General features: G+C 48.1%; 1 protein-coding gene across 2 annotated transcripts in view; it reads right to left on the bottom strand.

The window, feature by feature from the left end:
* Positions 1-13810, bottom strand: part of LOC147426010 (aldo-keto reductase family 4 member C11-like) — a 43979-nt gene that overhangs the window by 12838 nt on the left and 17331 nt on the right. The gene's annotated exons all lie outside the window — the stretch shown is intronic.

Genomic DNA, 13810 nt, shown 5'->3' with positions numbered 1-13810 from the left:
CAGAAAATGAAGTCAAGTATCAACAAGATGATGGGAATAAGAAAAATGATAACGCAATTATTATAGATCAATAGGAGAAGACTTGGTGACCATAGAGGAAGACAGAGACATGGATTAGGTGGTGTGAGAACAAACTAAAATGGTTGGTGTCACAAGACGGGCACCACGTGCCAACAGAAAAGAACAGACTGAACAGACTTTTAGCACTTCAATAACAATTGAACTGAGAGAGAGAGAGAGAGAGAGAGAGAGAGAGAGAGAGAGAGAGACGACACGTGACACGGAGTGGCGGAATTCCATCCCAGAGAGTATTGGCCCCAAACCTTGGCGCCCCTTTCGGTTTTTTCGGTACTCCAGACTCTCCATCTTCTCTAGGAAGCATGCCAGAGAATGAGCCCATGGCCTCGTATTTAAAGGCCCTAGGCCCCAAAAGCAGTTTACATGAAAAGCCTTCAAACTCAAAAGCATATGGTCCAAAAGCAATGCCCAAAGCTGCCAGCATAAATCGCGAAATTCGGTACAACTGCCACGTCGGGTCCCATAAGTTGGTAGGACTTCTTCTTCTGCTGTTGCTTGTTCTTCTTAGGGTTTCGGCCCCTCCGCCGTGATCTCAAGGTTGGCTCTGCTCTTCACTGACTTGACACGTCAGTAGTTTGTGACATCCCCCCTTCTTGAAAGAGGGTAATCATCCGCGATTACAGTATATTTGCAAAACAATTCAAGTTAGCTAGAAAAAATTTCCGAGGGACAATCAGTTTGCTATTTTTTTTGTTAAGGAGTTGGCTTCTCCTTTCGTTCAAATCGGAACTCTTGATATGCTAGCATAGTAAAATTAGCCATCACACCGAGACCGCACTGATCTTCCACGGGTGTCTTGATGCACTAAAATACATACCCAAGCACTCTCATCCAATTAGGAATATTCAGTGATTGCTACATCACAATGCAACACGAATGCTCGCATATGCATGTTACAAGACACAACAAACAGCGCCGTTGAGCACTCCTCCGAGACAAACGGTCTGTGGTATGAAGCTACTCAACGACTACCTCATCACCTCCTCCGCAAATAACCTTAAAATGATCCGGGCCATAAGCTCAGACGACTGTACAACCAAACGCTCCCCAGACCGCAGTCTGCGTCGCTTGGAGGTTCAAGCATACAACCAAACGCTCCCCAAGCATCGACCTACGTCGTTCGGAGGTTTTCTAGCATACAACGGAATGCTTCCCAAACATCGGCCTGCGTCATTCCGAGGTTTTCAAACATACAACGAAACGCTCCCGAGGCATAAGCCTATGTTGTTCCGAGGTTCAAACAATACCAAAACAATATTTCTCACTTCTCCACCCGGGAGTAAAATCACCAATCATTGAAACCAATATTCAAAACCATAGTCAAACAATTCAAATCGGCACCAAGACAGGTTTAAAACAGATAGCATCCATTTCAAACAAATTTTCAAAAAGGATCACCAAATAAGTTCTCAAACAGCTTCTAAGAAAAAATTCAAACTTTAAAAAAAATCTCGACGTCAGTCGAGCTCGAAAAGTCGACTTACTTTCCATCCTAAAACGTGCACCAAAAACTAGGGTTAGGTTCCTTCCATAAGGTTGTAGACAACCAAAGCATGGTCCATCAGCTCTTGGACAGACAGTGTTCTTGTGACGTTGATGGTTGTCCCAAGATATGGCAAGTCACACCGGACCTCCAAGGTTATCAACTCAAAAAGAAACCTACTGAGAGATGTTGAGAAATTTCAAGTTATAATCTGCTAGGGTTTCCATGGCAAGCATTTCAGGATACCCCACTCTGCAAAAAGTTGCACTCCGAAGGAAGATGTCAGAAACCATATAACTTCGGGCAAAACATTTTCTTGAAAGCTTGCCAAGTCCCCATCCAAGCCAGCCTCGAAGATAGCCCGTCTTGCTGCTGCGGCAGCATCTGTTCTCTCTCGCTCCCCATGAGGATCGTGTCATGGAACGTGCAGGGACTAGGTGGGCCCCAGTTTCAGCCACAGCGGGGCCGATTGCGTCAGGAGCTTCAGCGTTGCCTTGTGGGAGGAGAGATTGATCTCCTTATGCTTCAGGAGCACCATCTGTGTGAGAGCCGCATTCGGCGATGTGGTCAAATTTTGCGTGGACGATATGATACCTTTTGGTCAGCTGCTTTTGGACCTGGAGGCATCCAAGGTGAGGTATGTATAACTATTGCGGACTCATTGCAGCAGGCCATTGTGGGCAGAGGGATTATTGTGCCAGGCAGGGCTCAGTGGATTACTATGCAGGTTCAGTGTAAGGTGCAACGGAATGAATGTTGTTTTTTCTCAAGATTAGTGATCTTTATTGCTAAAGGTTCCTTTTAGTTCTTTAGAGAAAAAGAGAGCTTTCCGTCTTATGGAGAGTGCTATGATCACGAACAAAGTGAGTGGATATTGTGCGTGCAAATGAATGAGACTGAGAGAAGGAGAGAGAAGAGATACGACACCGAGAGGTTGTAAAACCCTCCTCCGAAGGCCCCACTCTCGTCGGCGAGAGTGGTCTACTTTGATTGCACAAAGGTGTACAATGCGAATGCAATGGAGTGATGCAACTTGGACTATGCCGATGACGACGACGACAACTTGGTGGCTGAGATCTGTGGTCTTCTAACTACTGTTTTCGGGACTGTTTTGGTGGCTGAAAATGACTGTTTTCGGGGCTGAAAATGACTGGTTTCTTACTGCGTTTTTATGGCTGAAAATGGGGGAGCATCTATCTGCAACCGATCCGGGGTGCTACTGTGCATAAGGCTGAAATCGTTGTGTACTTGCTGTTGATGAAGGCTGAAAACAAAACGCTGGCTGGATCTGCCCCTTGCCAAAAACGCTAGGCTTATTGGGCCAAAACGCTGAACTGTGGCAGGATCTTGCTAGCGTTCGTAGTTTCCTGCTACTGCTGGTAAAGGGTAGAACGCCAAGCACTGGGGAATGATGGCGATAGCTACTGGAGATGGAAACGCCAGGGATGAGGGAAGGTTGAGAACTTGAGAATAGAGTCGCCAAAACTCTTTGTTTTGTCGGTCGCTTTGTTCTTGTATTGCTTTTCTTTCTGCTTCTCTTTCTGCTTTGTCTTCTGCGTGTCTGCGATCCATTTCTGCTTTTCTTTCTGCTTCTCTTTCTGCTTTGTCTTCTGCGTGTCTGCGATCCATTTCTGCTTTTCTTTCTGCGTGTCTGCGTTCCATTTCTGCTTTTCTTTCTTTGCATTCACGATCAAATTCTGTCATTCTTTCTGCATTTCTTGCTTCGCCTTCTAACTTCCTTTCCATAAACATATGGTCTAAAGCCTCCATAGGAGTTAGTGCAATCCTTGTCGTAGATGTGGAAGGGGGAGGGTCGGAAAAACCTCCTGGTGAGAAAAATTCTTCTTCGTCTCTCTCATGCTCATCACTTCCAAGCGAAGTATCCAATCCGCTTCGAGTGATGATCATTCTGCAATCGTGGGTTCTTGTGGGTTCTTGGGGTCTTGGGTTCTTAAGTCCACGAGGAACTTGGGTTCTTGCGGGTCTTGGGTTCTTAAGTTCACGAGGAACTTGGGTTCTTGTGGGGTCTTGGGTCTTGAGGGTCTTGGGTTCTTGAGGTTCTTGAGGTTTTCTTTCGCTTGCAAATCGCGTTGAAGAAGGATCTTCTCTTCACCCGAGTTCTACCCTTTTCTGCGGGCGCACCCCTTGGCGGCCTTGCGCTCACACCAAGGTTGCTTTTTTCCACCTCACGTCGATTGGCCGGCCGCTAAGTGCACGGTCCGCTCTCAATGAGTGAAAAGAGACACAAGGGGAGGCTGGACAAGCCCTTCTTTCTTGGGATTCCTGTGACTCTTCAACAAAACACGATTAGGGATCGCCACGCCCAAGTAAACTTGGGTTCGTGCGATCACAATAAGCAAAAAAAATTCTTGTGGTTCTTGTGGTTCTTCCCTGAGTAATGCAGAACACTTCCAAAGCTCTGATACCAATGTTAGGTGCAGCGGAATGAATGTTGTTTTTTCTCAAGATTAGTTAGGGAAAGAGAGAGCTTTCCGTCATATGGAGAGTGCTATGATCACGAACAAAGTGAGTGGATATTGTGCGTGCAAATGAATGAGACTGAGAGAAGGAGAGAGAAGAGATACGACACCGAGAGGTTGTAAAACCCTCCTCCGAAGGCCCCACTCTCGTCGGCGAGAGTGGTCTACTTTGATTGCACAAAGGTGTACAATGCGAATGCAATGGAGTGATGCAACTTGGACTATGCCGATGACGACGACGACAACTTGGTGGCTGAGATCTGTGGTCTTCTAACTACTGTTTTCGGGACTGTTTTGGTGGCTGAAAATGACTGTTTTCGGGGCTGAAAATGACTGGTTTCTTACTGCGTTTTTATGGCTGAAAATGGGGGAGCATCTGCAACCGATCCGGGGTGGTTCTGCTACTGTGCATAAGGCTGAAATCGTTGTGTACTTGCTGTTGATGAAGGCTGAAAACAAAACGCTGGCTGGATCTGCCCCTTGCCAAAAACGCTAGGCTTATTGGGCCAAAACGCTGAACTGTGGCAGGATCTTGCTAGCATTAGTAGTTTCCTGCTGCTGCTGGTAAAGGGTAAAACGCCAAGCACTGGGGAATGATGGCGATAGCTACTGGAGATGGAAACGCCAGGGATGAGGGAAGGTTGGCGCTCGGTGGTCATGAGGGGGGGCACTGCTGAGAAGTTGCCAGAAAGTGCTAACTTGGGTTTGCTTATATATATTAACTTAGCAAAATTGCCCTACCTACTTTTGTTGGAAAGTCACTTAAAAATAATAAGTGAAAATACCAATAAATAGGAAAATAGGCTAAATGCACTGGAAAATTCCCCTAACTGATGCTAATGGATTCTGATGAGAATTCCGATGATCATGCTGTGTGCAACCGGAGGATATGCATCTATGCCAAGTGACTGGGCATGCACGGTCTACGAATAGACTCACAAAAGTGCCAGATCACTACTAATCTAACTTGACGAAACTGACTGAACCCTACTGTGGTGTAGCTTGTCCACGGACACATAGGGTTGGGATGTATCACGTGACATTCAGGGTGGCCTTGTGGGCTTCCTCAACATCTATGCGCCCAATGTGACAAGTGCTCGTGCAGAGTTTTGGTCACAGATTGTTGAGTCTTTGCCGCAGGCCGATCATTGGTGTATAGGAGGGGAGTTCAACATGTTGGAGGACCCTTCTGACAGGATTGGTGGCAGCCATGCTACTGTGCATGGAGTCGAGTTGGCAGCTTGGGAGAGGCTGTGTATGACTTTGAGGGTCTCGGATATATGGCAGCACTCTGATTTTGTGAGGCCCCCAGACAGTCTTGCCTTCTCTAGATCGGACCGCGGAGTGGGAGGAGTGAATCTATCGCGGATAGATCACTTCTACACTAGTGACCACTTCAGTGACTTGGGGGGATCAGTGGGCATCCTGGTAGGGACATCCTTCTCGGACCATGCACCAGTGATCCTCACAGTGGCAGACAGGTAGAGGAGTGGGAGCGCGATGCTTCGCATCCCAGAGAGGGTCTTGTTGGACTCAGCACTCAGAGAGAGGGTAGAGGCTCTCTAGACAGAGGGCATGGACAGCCAGTTTTCACCTGCAGACAGAGTGGCCTCAGGCCTAGCTCAGCTTAGCCACTTTTTTCTTCAGGAGTCTCTGGCTCGCCGGGCTGTAGCGAGAGAGGAGGAGCAGTGTCTCAGACGAGGCATTGCTTCACTACAGAGGATGCAGGAGCAGCATCCAGACAGTCCATGGGTGGAGGAGCAGTTACAGCAAGCTCGACAGGAGCTTTCTAGCACAGAGGAGAGGCGTCATGAGTTTGCCTTTCACCGACAGGCATCTCAGTGGACTCAGGTGGGTGAGAGTGACTGGTGCTTTTTTTGAGACAGTGGGACCTCGACACTCGCATGCCAAGGTCATTCAGTTGAGGAGGCCGGATGGGTTGAGTTACTGTTGGCTGAGCCTCAATCAGAGCGGCAGGATGCATGCAGGGAGCAGGTTTGGGCACAGATGCCATGTCTTGTGGCAGAGGAGATGCGCCAGAGGCTAGAGATGCCACTTCAGCTTGAGGAGCTGCACACGGCTCTTAGGGCCCTCCCTCGTGGTAGCTGCCCAGGTGAGGATGGGTTGACTCCCAGCTTTTTCTTGGAGTACTGGGACCTGCTTGGCCCAGATCTTTGTAGTGCTTTTCAGTACATTTTGCACACCGGAGTGATGCCTGACAGCATGAGTGAGGGCCTGATCTACCTCATTCCCAAGGAGGGTGGCTCCTTGGATGAGATTCGACAGTGGCGCCCCATCACCATCCTCAACTCGGCCTACAAAATTCTTGCCAAGGCTCTGAGTTTGAGGATTCAGCCACTTTTAGAGAGCCTATACATGGGACTCAGCCAGGTTTTGTCAAGGAACGCAGTATCCTTGACAACATCTTTACTTTCTGGGAGGCTTCTGCCCTGGCACGGCTCCGTTCATAGCAGAGCCCTTCTTGGGAAGTTCATAGTCAGAGGCCTTCTTCCAGGTGAGGAGCCCTGGAAGGAGTTCTTGCTGCAGAGGCTTCGAGCCAGGGTGCCTCAATCAGGAGGCCCTTGGCAACCTTCGACCAGATGGATCTTTACAGAGATGCAACGAGTTGGTTTGAGTAGGAGACTGAAGGACCGTTTCGCTGTGAGTTTGCTTCGATCTTGGGAGCTCTTACGGTGTGGCTTGGAGCAGAGACAACCAACGTGCACGGAGGAGCGCCTACGGCAGCCCCTCGTGTGGAACCCCATGGTTAGCACTCAGAGAGTAGCCGGCCTCATGTTTCCTGGGGTCCCATGGCAACAGGTCCAGCGCGCTCTCTAGGTGACTGGCTAGAGTTCACAGGTTTGTCAGAGGTGCAAGGTTTCCAGCTACAGGGCATGAGAGGGGTGCAGAGCATGTGTCAGGACATCTCAGAGTCGGTTCCAGCTGAGTGGCTCACGCCTCTCGAGCCAATAGCACCCCGGTGGATGGGAGCCTTCACACGACTGGAGGTTCTCATTTCAGTCAGGGCCTGCTCAGAGACTGTCCCAGCCCTGTTCTTCGAGCTTCAGGGTGGGGGACGATTACAACGAGTTGCAGTAGAGGCCCCGCAGGTAGTAGAGTGTTGTTTCCAGCGGATCCGAGTTGTGGGCATCTGTGGGAGGACTTGCATCATAGACCCTGACCCAGCAGCTCTTGAGACTGGACGCTGGAGGCTTTGGGCTTGGGAGTGTTGTCCACTGGCACGAGTACAGTGGGATCCTGGTGAGTGGCTATGGAGGGACCCCTTCTCTTCTGCAGACCACCCAAGAGTCCCCTTCTTTCAGTACATTGTTCGGCTTGGACGTCATATACTTGCAGCACAGAGAGAGGCCCGCCCCGCTACAACACGTCATTGGCAAGAGGAGGGCCTCACAGTCGAGTTCTTGGCAGCCTTTTAGCAGAGGCTGTGGGACTCCAGACAGCCGAGGTGCGTCACTTTGTTTCAGTGGCTGATTGCACACAGAGCTACAACAGTAGCGAGCGGGCTTGTGCATAGTGGTCTCTCGGCCGCATGTGCAGCCTGCGACCAGTTGGTGGAGAGTCAACGCCATTGTCTTTGGGACTGTCCCTCGGCCCAGCAGGTGTGGCTACGAGTCCTTCGGCTGATGCCTACTCTCTCCACGGCTAGACAGTACACTTGGGGGGCAACGGCTTGGTCCACTCTCACGGGCTCGGCACTTCAGTTTGAGCTATCTTCCACCAGCAGGATGATAGTGATACAGGGGGGGCGACCTACACTCCAGCCTGCTACAGATCTTACTCCACAGGAATGGTGCAGTGAGAGAGAGGAGTGTTGGGAGCTCATCAGTGGCCTGACACTTTGGTTCATCTGGCGGGCCCGCTGTTTCCGCATTTTTGAGGCTCACTCTGTGCCACCAACAGAGACTGTTCGTGACTTTTGGCTAGAGCTGATCCATACTCTCAGAGGACAGCTTGAGGGACTACAGGGCAGCTTCGACCGCATGCGGGAGCGCCGCGAGGCTTTCCTTCGACTCCGGCGCCCTGGGCCTTTCTACACCATTGTCTAGGGGTGCTCAGATGGCACTACCGACCACCTGTGTGGCTCTTCCCTCCTCCCATCTCTTGATTTAGCCTCATTGTATATATGTTGTTCTTTCATTGGGAGAGTCTCCCCACCATGTTTGTTGTAGCCCTCTCTTGCAGAGGTGGTTGTAGCCCTACGGGCAGTTTTCATTAACTAATAGAAGGATCTTTTTCTCGAAAGAAAAAAAAAAAAAAAAAAAACAAGTCCTCAAACAGATTCTTAGACAAAATTCAAACTTAAAAAGCAATCTCGACATCAATCGAGCTCGAAAAGTCGACTTACTTTCCATCCTGAAACGTGCACCAAAAACTAGGGTTAGGTTCCTTCCATAAGGTCGTAGACAACCAAAGCATGGTCCAATCAGCTCTTGGACAGACAGTGTTCCTGTGGCGTTGATGGTTGTCCCAAGACATGGGAGTCACACCGGACCTCCAAGGTTATCAACTCGAAAAGAGACCTACTGAGAGACGTTGAGAAATTTCAAGTTATAATCTGCTAGGGTTTCCATGGCAAGCATTTCAGGATACCCCACTCTGCCAGAAGTTGCACTCCGAGGGAAGATGTGAGAAACCGTATAACGTCGGGCAAAACATTATCTTGAAAGCTTGCCAAGTCCTTGGAATTTGCGGCTTGGTACCTATTAACATTTACATGGCACTAACTCTGAGAAAAAACAGCAGCTCGAAAAAAATCTTGGATGCTTCTCTTGCAGGTGATCTTTATGGCTTATGCCCTATAAGACAGAACAGAGTAGACGAGAGCACACCTGATGCGCGATGAAGGGTGGGAGTGGCTAATCAGTCCGGGATCAGAGCACGAAGCTAAAATTTCCAATGAACTTTGGAAGTGTGATCTTGCTTTGTCTGTTCTTTGGTAGGACCGGTATGCTTTCAAAAAAGCACACGCCTAATGCTTTGATACCATTGTCACAAGACGGGCACCACGTGCCAATAGAAAAGAACAAACTGAACTGACTATTAGCACTTCAATAACAACTGAACTGAGAGAGAGAGAGAGAGAGAGACGACACGGAGTGGCAGGATTCCACCCCAGAGAGTATTGGCCCCAAACTTGGTGCCCCTTTCAGTTTTTCTTTATATTGCATCAACACAGTACAAGACGGTACTCCAGACTCTGCATCTTCTCCAGGAAGCATGCCAGAGAATGAGCCCATGGCCTCGTATTTAAAGACCCTAGGCCCCAAAAGCAGTTTACATGAAAAGACTTCAAACTCAAAAGCATTTGGTCCAAAAGCAATGCCCAAAAGCTGCCAGCGTAAATCACGGAATCCAGTACAACTGCTACGTCGGGTCCCATAAGTTGGTAGGACTTCTTCTTATCTTGTTGCTTGTTCTTCTTAGGGTTTAGGACCCTCGGTCGTGATCTCAAGGTTGGCTCTGCTCTTCACTGACTTGACACGTCAGTAGTTTGTGATATCCCCCCTTCTTGAAAGAGAGTAATCGTCCACGATTACAGCATATCTACAAAACAATTCAAGTTAACTAAAAACAAAAATCTGAGGGTCATTCGGAGGGACAATCAGTTTGCTATTTTTTTTGTTAAGGAGTTGGCTTCTCCTTTCGGCTCTTTTGATCAAGGAGTTGGCTTCTCCTTTCACCCAGATCGGAACTCTTGATATGCTAGCATAGTAAAATTAGCCATCACACCGAGACCGCACTGATCTTCCACGGGTGTCTTGATACACTAGAATACATACACAAGCAATAATACCCAATTAGGAATATTCACTGGTTGGTACATCACAATGCAACACGAATGCTCACATATGCATGTTACAAGACACAACAAACAGCGCCGTTGATCACTCCTCTAAGACAACCGTCTGCGGTATGAAGCTACTCAACGACTATCTCGTCACTCTCTTCGCAAATAACCTTAAAAAGGTCCGGGCCATGAGCTCAGAGGACTATACAACCAAACGCTCCCCAGACCGCAGTCTGCGTCGCTTGGAGGTTCACGCATACAACCAAACGCTCCCAGGCATCGGCCTACGTAGTTCGGAGGTTTTCTAGCATACAACGGAACGCTTCCCAGACATCGGCCTACGTCATTCCGATGTTTTCAAACATACAACGAAACGCTCCCCAGGCATCAGCCTACGTTGTTCCTAGGTTCAAACAATACCAAAACAATATTCTCACTTCTCCACCCGGGAGTAAAATCACCAATCATTGAAACCAGTATTCAAAACCAAAGTCAAACAATTCATATCGGCACCAAGACAGGTTTAAAACAGATAGCATCCATTTCAAACAAATTTCTAAACAGGATCACCAAACAAGTTCTCAAACAGCTTCTAAGACAAAATTCAAACTTTAAAAAAAATCTCGAAAACGTCAGTCGAGCTCGAAAAGTCGACTTACTTTCCATCCTGAAACATGCACCAAAAACTAGGGTTAGGTTCCTTCCATAAGGTCGTAGACAACGAAAGCATGGTCCATCAGCTCTTGGACAGACAGTGTTCCTGTGGCGTTGATGGTTGTCCCAAGATATGGCAGTCACACCGGACCTCCAAGGTTATCAACTCGAAAAGAGACCTACTGAGAGATGTTGAGAAATTTCAAGTTATAATCTGCTAGGGTTTCTATGGCAAGCATTTCAGGATACCCCACTCTGCCAAAAGTTGCACTCCGAAAGAAGATGTCAGAAACCATATAACTTCGGGCAAAACATTTTCTTGAAAGCTTGCCAAGTCCTTGGAATCTGCGGCTTGGTACCTATTAACATCTGCATGGCACTATCTCTGAGAAAAAACAGTAGCTCGAAACAAATCTTGGATGCTTCTCTTGCAAGTGATCTTTATGGCTTATGCCCTGTAAGACATGAACGGTGTAGATGAGAGCGCACCGATGCGCGATGAAGTAAGGGTGGGAGTGGTTAATCGGTCCGGGATCGGAGCACGAATGTAACAAACTATTGACGTGTCAGAACCCTAAAGAATGGAGCCAACTTGCAGATGCTGGCCGAGGGGCCTAACCCTAAGAGAACAAGTAACACAAGAAGAAGTCCTACCAACTTATGGGGACCCCGTCCATCGGGGCCCAACTGACAAACGATTAATATAAAGCAGGACCTACACACACACACACAAAAAAAAAAAAAAAAAAAAACTGATGGCGTGGTAGATTTTCGAAAATTGCGCTGGCATGATGACGTGGCAAGCTGTATGGATTTCCGTAAATTGCGCTGGCAGATTTTTGGCTTTGCTTTTGGACCAAATGCTTTTGAGTTTGAAGGCTTTTCACTGTAACTGCCTTTCAGGCCAAGGGCCTTTAAATATGAGGCTAGGGCTCATTCTCTTGCATGCTTCCTGGAGAAGGTGCAGAGTCTGGAGTACGGGCTTGTACTGTGTTGATGCAATATAAAGAAATACCGAAAGGGGCGCCAAGGTTTAGGGCCAATACTCTCTATGGTGGAATTCCGCCACTCCGTGTCGCGTGTCTTCTCTCTCTCTCAGTTCAATTGTTAATGAAGTGCTAAAAGTCTGTTCAGTCTGTTCTTTTTTATTGGCACGTGGTGCCCGTCTTGTGACACGACGCTAAAATTTCCAATGAACTTTAGAGGTGCAATCTTGCTCTGTCTGTTCTTTGGTAGGACGAGTATGCTTTCAAAAAAGCACACGCTTGATGCTCTGATACCACTGTCACAAGACGGGCACCACGTGCCGATAGAAAAGAACAAACTGAACAGACTTTTCGCACTTTAATAAAAACTGAACTGAGAGAGAGAGACGACACACAACACGGAGTGGCAGAATTCCACCCCAGAGAGTATTGGCCCCAAACCTTGGCGCCCCTTTCGGTTTTTCTTTATATTGCATCAACACAATACAAGCCAGTACTCCAGACTCTACATTTTCTCCAGGAAGCATACCAGAGAATGAGCCCATGGCCTCGTCTTTATTGGCCCTAGGCCCCAAAAGCAGTTTACATGAAAAGACTTCAAACTCAAAAGCATCTTGTCCAAAAGCAATGCCCAAAAGCTGCCAGCGTAAATCACGGAATTTCGTACAGCTGCCAGCTGTCGTAGCTGTACGTGCAAAACGCGAAAATCCATACAGCCTCCCGCATCATCATGTTAGCGCAATTTTCAGAACGTCCGTACAAGTCTGCCACGTCATCAATTGGCTGCACAAGCCTGTGTGTGTGTGTGTGGGGGGGTCCTGCTTTATTTTAATTCCTTTATGTCTCTTGGGCCCCAACGGACGGGGTCCCATAAGTTGGTAAGACTTCTTCTTCTGTTGTTGCTTGTTCTTCTTAGGGTTTAGGCCCCTCGGCCGTGATCTCAAGGTTGGCTCTGCTCTTCACTGACCTGACACGTCAGCAGTTTGTGACAGTTGGACTTTGGTAGATGCTACAGTTTTAAAGTTCCAAATGGCAAGGATAAGTATTCCTGAAGTTGTGTGGTAATAACACTTTACACTGGATCCATTTACAAGCAGCAAAGGAACACCGTACAAGTCTGCCACGTCATCAATTGGCTGCACAAGCCTGTGTGTGTGTGTGGGGGTCCTGCTTTATTTTAATTCCTTTATGTCTCTTGGGCCCCAACGGACGGGGTCCCATAAGTTGGTAAGACTTCTTCTTCTGTTGTTGCTTGTTCTTCTTAGGGTTTAGGCCCCTCGGCCGTGATCTCAAGGTTGGCTCTGCTCTTCACTGACCTGACACGTCAGCAGTTTGTGACAGTTGGACTTCGGTAGATGCTACAGTTTTAAAGTTCCAAATGGCAAGGATAAGTATTCCTGAAGTTGTGTGGTAATAACACTTTACACTGGATCCATTTACAAGCAGCAAAGGAACACCGTACAAGTCTGCCACGTCATCAATTGGCTGCACAAGCCTGTGTGTGTGTGTGGGGGTCCTGCTTTATTTTAATTCCTTTATGTCTCTTGGGCCCCAACGGACGGGGTACCATAAGTTGGTAAGACTTCTTCTTCTGTTGTTGCTTGTTCTTCTTAGGGTTTAGGCCCCTCGGCCGTGATCTCAAGGTTGGCTCTGCTCTTCACTGACCTGACACGTCAGCAGTTTGTGACAGTTGGACTTCGGTAGATGCTACAGTTTTAAAGTTCCAAATGGCAAGGATAAGTATTCCTGAAGTTGTGTGGTAATAACACTTTACACTCGATCCATTTACAAGCAGCAAAGGAACACCGTCTAGGGTGGTTAATTGCACCGCTCCTTTGGGTAAAATCTCTTGCCCTTGCCAGGCGGGGACTAGCTTCGTTGCTTGTTTCAGGTAACGCACTTGATAGAGCATCACCAAGGAGCCTCGCATTATTTTGGGCCTGCGAAGATGACAATCATGCCAAGCTTTGCGACGAAGTTGCAAAGCCTAGATAGCGCTTGAGGCCAACATTCTGCTCTCTACGAGAAAGGACAAACGAGAAAGATAGGCAGCTTCTTCGACACGAAGACTGCCCACTTTAGATGATCCAGAGTTAATCCAAATGGAGCAATGGCTTCTAAGCCGAAAGCCATTTGAAAGAGGGTGTGGTTGGCCGTTGCTTTGAAAGAAGTGTCATATTCCCAGAGGGTGTCGGGGATTGCCTGAGCCCGGGAAGTTGGATGCAAATGGCACGCTTTTCGGAGGAGTGCACTTCGGACCTTGTTAGTGATCTCCACTTGCCCATTTGCTCTAGGGTAGTATGAGGAAGAGTTGCGATGG

Source organism: Adiantum capillus-veneris, chromosome 24 (genome assembly GCF_014529385.1).
Source record: "Adiantum capillus-veneris isolate H3 chromosome 24, ASM1452938v2, whole genome shotgun sequence".
NCBI lineage: Eukaryota > Viridiplantae > Streptophyta > Polypodiopsida > Polypodiales > Pteridaceae > Adiantum > Adiantum capillus-veneris.
Note: the sequence above shows the minus strand (reverse complement) of the source record. Positions and strands in the feature narration are given on the sequence as shown.